Below are 7,303 nucleotides of genomic sequence, written 5' to 3'. Positions count from 1 at the left end.
GTCTCTGCGCTCTTTGGTCTTGCCCCCTTAATGAACACCACGTTTTTTGGGGGGGCGGCTGGTTATGCTGTCCAGTGACATGTCAGCTAGCTGCCTCCCCTCCTCCTCCTCCTCCTCACACTGCAAACTCTGCTGTTTGCCTGTCTGAGTTGCTGTCTTCCTCAAAGCCCTGCTGTAGTTCGAGACTGCATTCCTCCTCTCTGGAAGCTACAGGAGAAGTGGGGAGAGACCTCCACCATTCCTCCTCCTCTTTCAGTACAATCCCTGACATACTCCAAGGGCTGGGTTTTGTACGATTTTGCAAATGGATTAAAAAAAACCCTAAATCTTCAGCTTTACTCTTTTAAGAATCATGTACAAGCTTTAAAAAAATACATCTTGAGTGTGTCCCAATGTGACATTTGACCATGTGATTGTGAGCACAAATAAGCTCTAAAGAAAAAGGAATCATACAGGCAAAAAAGGAAAACAGCAAACATTACTGAGTTAAGCATACAATGAAGTCAAGAGCTCATCTAACAGTTTAATGTCTTCTGCCTCCTCTGCCAGCATTCTTGTTACTATGACAGAATGATATATGACTGTTAACAGCTTAAATCCTTAGAGCGATACCTAAAAAGTTTTTTGCCCTGTATATTTGGATTTTTTTGGGGGGAGGCTCCTCTCCCCCAAAAATAATGCTTATCAGGGCCAGCAGATTCCCAGCAGTGATGTAATGGACTGCAGCTGAAAGCAAAAATGTATTTGTTTGCTTGTTTAAAGTATTTATGTGCCACCCTATGGCTTATAAAACTGCCAGGACAGCTCATAAAAAACCATAAAAGGAATATCAAGTACTATAACAATGGACAAAATCTTGCACAATGGGTAAACAACATCACCAGCTTCAGTGTCGTACTGGAAAGCCTGGGGTAAACAAGGTCTTTGGCTAACCCTGGAGAGACACCAGGTTTAACCCCAACAGATCCATCTCTTTTGGGAACATAACAATTTTGTTCATTCACGTTCCACATTAGAAATGGTAGGTCCGAGTGTGTACATTATAGATATGTGTATTACCAGAAACAATAGCACAAGAGGTCTGGAGGGTGGCAACACAAGAATAGGCCTTCTCTGCAGTGGCTCCCCATCTCTGAAATGCTCTCCCCAGGAAAGTTTGCCTGGTGCCTTCATTATACCCCTTTAGGCAAAAATGTCCCCTTTTAACCCTTTGGTGAATTTGATTGACATCCTATGCCCTTTTAAAATGTGGGGTTTTCATGGGGGTATTGGGTTGCTGCTGTTTTCATTTTGATTATGTCTTTTGTGCTTTCATTTTTTGATTTTAATCTGTGAACCGCCCTGAGACCTTTGGGTATAGGGCAGTATATAAATTCAAGAAAGAAAGAAAGAAAGAAAGAAAGAAAGAAAGAAAGAAAGACAAGAACAGGAGTGCTCTGAGTCTTTCTCCTCATCGTCACCTCCCTTACTCTGTAATTTGTGACCTGGCATCATTATGCAATGTCCTAACACCCAACAATGGCAGGGTAGCATTTCTGCTTAATGTCAGGGTCAGAGTTTACAGGCCTAGTCATATGAGGTTCTCTCTTTTCTTGACTAGATGTTGCATACATTCCTCAAACATAGGCTTGGCTAAATGACACAAGGGCTTTCTGTCCAATGCCACGAGAGCCCTGGCTGTACATTAGTCACATGTTCTCTTTCTACGTGGCCCTACTGATGGTCAACTCAAAGGAACACCAGAAGCTGTCTCAAATGGAATCAGTCCACTAGTTTATCTAGATCAGTACTGTCTTCATTAAGTGGCAGTGGCTCTTCCGACAAGGATATCTCCCAGTCCTACCTGGATATAATGGCAACTGTACCTGGGATTGCTTGTATGCAAAGCACACAATCTACAGCCATTCCCACGTGAATACACTTGTGATAGTGATAGTGAGCGAGGAACTGGAGTGCCTAAAGGAAAGGATCTGCCAAAGGCTCTACAGTGGTTCCTCAGGTTAAGAACTTAATTCGTTCTGGAGGTCTGTTCTTAACCTGAAACAGTTCTTAACCCGAGGTATCACTTTAGCTAATGGGCCCTCCCGCTGCTGCTGCGCCGCTGCCGGGCGATTTCTGTTCTCATCCTGAAGCAAAGTTCTTAACCTGAGGTACTATTTCTGGTTTGGCGGAGTCTGTAACCTGAAGCGTCTGTTTTGCTATTAACATCAGAAAAGAGAGGAGATTAAAGAGTCCTTTGCCTGCATCTCTGCCTGGGTAGAAGTGAGTTAGTGGGCGCAGGCAATGTTCCTGAGATCCTTCAGGAGGAAGGGCAGGATGTGAATTCAAGAAATAAATAATCAGCATTTCCCCAGTGCAAAATGTGTCCCTTTTAAAAAGGAGTTGCCAGCCAAGGATTTAAAACATAGGAAAAGGACCTTCCCTCTCAGGTCTCTCTCTCTCTCTCTATATATATATATAATCATTTGCATTAGGGTTCTGATTGAACCATTAAATTCTTCTAATGGCTGATTGAGTCATTAGATAAATTAGTTCAAGAACTTACGATAAATTAAAAAGACTCCCCAATTAATAGGGCATTTAACGGGGGGCATCTATCCAAGTACTTACAACAACCACAGAGGAAAGCTGCCACATTACAGATTTATTAATTTATTTAGTATTTATCTTATTCTCTTCCTTTTCTCACAAGCTTCCTATCATGAGACCCCAGGGTGGTTAACAATATTCATATTGAACAATATTCAATATTGAACAATATTCAATATTCATAAAATGCAACATTAAAAGAACTCCTCCTGGCTCAAAGAGTAGAGGGTGATGCCTGCTGAGCTATCTGAACATCTTTTTAAAGTATATTTTCTTTCTTCGGAATTGTTTTTTGTATGTGTGCTTTTGCGTGCATATCATTTAAAGCAGTGTTTTTCAACTTTTTGGGGGCAAAGGCACACTTGTTTCATGAAAAAAATCACGAGGCACACCACCATTAGAAAATGTTAAAAAAATTAACTCTGTGCCTATATTGACTATATATAAAGTAATTCTCTTGAATAGGAATCAAATAAACACAAAGAAAGTATTTTATAATTACTTTATTATGAAATAGTAAGTAAACAGAAATATGAAAAATTATAAAATACTTTATTTTTAAATCTTTCAAATTTTTCAATTTTTCCCACGGCACACCAGGCAACATCTCGCGGCACACTAGTGTGCCGCGGAAAAGTGGTTGAAAAACACTGATTTAAAGCATGCTTCCTTTCTTCATAGCCATTATTTTTATTTAGAGGTATATTTCATCAATCAACGGATTGTTTTATATGATCTGTTCATGAAAAATTTATTTAAGGAGTGGTATCCCCATGTTTGCAGGTAGTGCTTGGGTGAAATCAGTTTATACCGTAACAGCAGGCTAAAACGGAGGCTGTTACACTTCAGGGTGTTGTAAAATATGCACATTTTACTGCTCTAATTTGGTCTAATTGGCTGGTAGTTTCTCTTTGTTCGGTGTTTTTGCATGGCTTTTCAGTAGTCGGAAATATCTGATTCCTCACTATTACTGGGAATGCAAACGGAAGAATTATGACATACAAGAAAGTAAATGGAAGTGGATAATTGCAAGCCAAAGTGGATGTTTTGATCCGCTTGTAGGGAAAACAGGTGGCAGAAATTTCATTGCCAACATGTTGGTTGCATAAATTCCAGCCTCTTAAAATAATACCTATAAAAACAGGCTATTTAAAGATCATTTGAATGTTGATAAAAGGCATCTTCTGAAGAGCGCGGTGGAAAATGTGTATAATTTTCAAAATAATTTGGGGAAGATGTTGAAGGTTTACAAAATGGGAGAGGCTGGTAACATTGCCAACTCTTCCCTCAAGCATCTAACTTACCAGTCTGGTGGTATGGCGTGCAGCGTGCCAGAAACTTCCCAAGCCAGCTAATAAATTAAGCAGAACATGATGCATTGTCAATGCCATCTGCTGCAGGTCTCAGCACTGACACAGAGCAGCAACTTCTGCCCCAAACGGATCAGGCCCTCCCTCAAATGGTGGTATTGGCCATTCTGAACCCAGGCTTGTGGTTTACCTCTCTCCAGACTAACCATGTGCTGAAACCAAGGTCTATCCCATGGTTTCTGATTTGTCTAGGAGGGCTAAACAATGAGCTCTTGTCTAGGCAACATGTTAAACCGTGGCCATCTGTCATGGATGCTTTAGATGAGATTCCTGCAGAGCAAGGGGCTGAACCACATGACCTTTGGAGATACCTTCCAACTCTACAATGCTATGATTCTATGCCTTAGCTCAGTGAGGCAGCAAATTGACTGGGGAAGAGTGACGTGGCCAGAATTTCATAAAGCCTGCACACTTGTGCATTTGCACTATGCCATGGTTTGGCTTGACATGACATGCGAATCAGGCCACCCTCTGTTATTTGGCTTTCAGAATTGCAACAACCATGACAACTAAATCAGAGAAACCAGCAAACTCACAGAACACTTTCTGCAGAAAAGATGCCCTCTGCATTTCACTGATTGCAAGTATCTACTAGATAGATGTTTCCCGAAATGTCTCTTTCTCACAGACACAAGAACAATGTCCTCAAAGAATGATGTTTGATAGAATCATAGTGTTGGTAGGGACCCTGAGGTTCATCTAGTCGAATCCCCTGCAATGCAGGAATCACAGGGTTATACTTCCATGCAGCAGCTCTCAACTTTCACTGGCTTTCTGGGAGAGCTATCCATTGGTAGCCAATTCAGAAGAATTTGCAAAATCTACCAGTGTGTCTGTTTTATCTGCTTTCTACCAGCTTTCATATCTTTGAAGGTTATTGTGTGGGAGCTGAACTGAAACACTCGTCAACCCTCTGCGGTTGGCATCATTGAGAATCTGGTTGCTGTATTACATGCATGATAAACCCACGATAAACAGTTACCTTTAAAAGGAGAACTGGAAAGAAATGATTTTATTAAACAGACCATCAGCTGCACGCCTCGCAATGTGAGACAACATTACTGAGTGTAAGAATGTTGGGTGCCACATCTGATACACCGGGGTGGGGGGACACATCACATAATTTAAAAACCACAACCAGCCATCTGGTCCTCTCCTCCAAAGAGCAAACAAACAATGTGTTTCAAAACATTTCAATTCTGTTAGCCATATCCTTTATGACTTGGAAACATTTCCTACTATGTCTTCAGGGATATTATTTACGAATTCCCAAATTTTGAGAATTCATATGGAAAGGTGATCGTAAAGATGGACTGAAGATGAGCAGGACAGGAACCCTAAGTTCCCTAGCCCTCCTTTCTCAGCTGACTTCACCCCATCTTTCTTTCTTCCCACCCCTGCTCTCAGCCCCTTGGCAAGACATTTCCTCTGTCCCCTGGCTCACCTTCATCCTTACTTCAGACTTCTGCATCCTTCCTGTCCTCCCTTCAGTCGGGCCCAACTCTAGCCTGCTCCACTGGCTGTGCTTGGAGAAAGTACTGCCTTTGTGACATCACTAGCCAATGCACCAATCCCCACATCTCAGAATTCTTGTCCATTGGTGGGGAACGGTGTAAGGCCTGCAGATGATGTCGCAAAGGCATTACTTTCTCCCTAAGATGGGGAAACCTTTCATGTCAGTTGCCCATGTAGTTGCTAGGATAAAAAGGCATTTCAAAGCAACCTTCTAGGGGCCACATGCCAGTGGCTGGTGGAGTCAGGGGCAGAATAACAAATGCACATTTTGTGTGCAGTAGGCTAGTTTCTTCACACACTCACAAGCCGATCTCTATCCTCCATCATCCAAACAAGAAGCATTATCAGAGATCAAGAGCAAACCTCTGGATCTATAGGTTCAATACCCTAATGGCTGATGTTTTTAACTTGACACTTATGTGCCCTATTTCCCCTCAAATACAAAATTAAATCTCTTGCAGATGAGGCACTCATTAAAATCATTAAATTCTGGGCATTCTTAAAATTGCCACCAGATCTCTCAGCATTCATTTGAAAGTCCAGCTTAGTTACTGAGAAAAGCAGAAGCCAAAACATTTAACTAGATTGTGTTAAATCCACTTCAGTTTTGCCATCTGAAGCACGTGGGTGATTTCCTCCAACTGTCATTGATATTTTTTTTAATTAAAAAAATAGAATTAGTCATTGTATTCTTCCTAACTATGAAAGGAAATATTTATAAAATGCTCCCTTTTAAGGATTTCATCAGCATGATAGCATCAAGAAGCTGAGAGAAACTTAATTTTTTTCTTTTCAGAAATACTTGCTACCAACAGCTTTCTTAAAGGGAAAAAAATGAAGCAAATTTGGAAGGTTATTGCTGAAATAAAACAGCAAAAGAATTCCAAGGTTATTTATTTTACTTTATTACATTTATATCCAACCTTTATTCTATCATGGAACCCAAGGTGACATTGTGGTCACCCATCCAGGAATGACCAGATTCAGGCCTGTTTAGCAGGGTGATAACCTTATGTGTCTTAGCTAACTCATACCCTGAGTTAGCCAAGATAATTTCGATAAAACTAGGCACCATTTTTGAGGGGGGTTCTGCTGAATTTTAGGCTGTCACTACATTTTACTTAAAGCAAAACTTCTAGAGAGTTTGGGGGTTGCTTCTCAGGTAAAACCTCTGACAAATTTTAGTGGAAGCAGAAAGTTTTGCAGCACACCCCTTTAGTATTAACCAAACAAATATACCAAATTGAAGGGGGGAAATTGTGTGCAAGTTTATCACCCAACCTTTCCCCTCTACTCTGTCCCCCTACCTCTGGGATACCATATTGTCTTACACTGAACGTAACAAAAAAAAACTTTATAACCTGTACAAAAAGAAAGAGATATTGTGCATTCTTTTGTATTTCATGAACATCTTTAATAATAATGAAATATAAAAAAGAACTATTTATTGAAGTAAAGTTACTGCAATGTTGTGACTGATACAATTACATATATTCTAATACTTTGCTGGTTCACAAGGCTCTGATACATGGGGGTAAATTGATTAAATATATTTAATGGCTTTAGGTGTTGCATTGGACTGCTTCCCCACAGGCAATACATTACATTACAGTACACTAATTCATTTGAAACTGATATGCAAATTATAATCCTCCCCACATTCAGATCACAGGAGGCAGAGGAAGGAAAGTCAAGAAGTGTCAGTCTCAGATAGAAATGTATAGAAAAAGTGGCTATGATGAGAATAAAAGCACAAATAACTTTAAATAGGTGAAAAGTCATTCTGGACAGAGGAAATGCAAGCATGATGTGAACTAGAGACACATTGC

The 7,303-nt window shown here is 40.4% G+C and overlaps 1 long non-coding RNA gene across 2 annotated transcripts; it reads right to left on the bottom strand.

Moving 5' to 3' along the window:
• Positions 1-519: 519 nt before the first annotated feature.
• Positions 520-5,484, bottom strand: LOC310845477. 2 transcript variants are annotated; one of them, XR_014564786.1, is made up of 3 exons: positions 5,404-5,484; positions 3,894-3,940; positions 520-560 (listed from the first exon to the last, which is right to left on the bottom strand). It is a non-coding gene; the product is annotated as an uncharacterized lncRNA (long non-coding RNA). The 2 variants fall into 2 exon arrangements; XR_014564787.1 differs by lacking the exon at positions 520-560 and adding an exon at positions 3,249-3,559.
• Between the last annotated feature and the right edge of the window lie 1,819 nt (positions 5,485-7,303).

Source organism: Podarcis gaigeae (genome assembly GCF_964106915.1).
Source record: "Podarcis gaigeae genome assembly, chromosome: 5".
In the NCBI taxonomy this organism is placed as follows: domain Eukaryota; kingdom Metazoa; phylum Chordata; class Lepidosauria; order Squamata; family Lacertidae; genus Podarcis; species Podarcis gaigeae.
The sequence above is the reverse complement of the archived record's forward strand: the minus strand, read 5'-3'. Positions and strand labels throughout refer to the sequence as shown.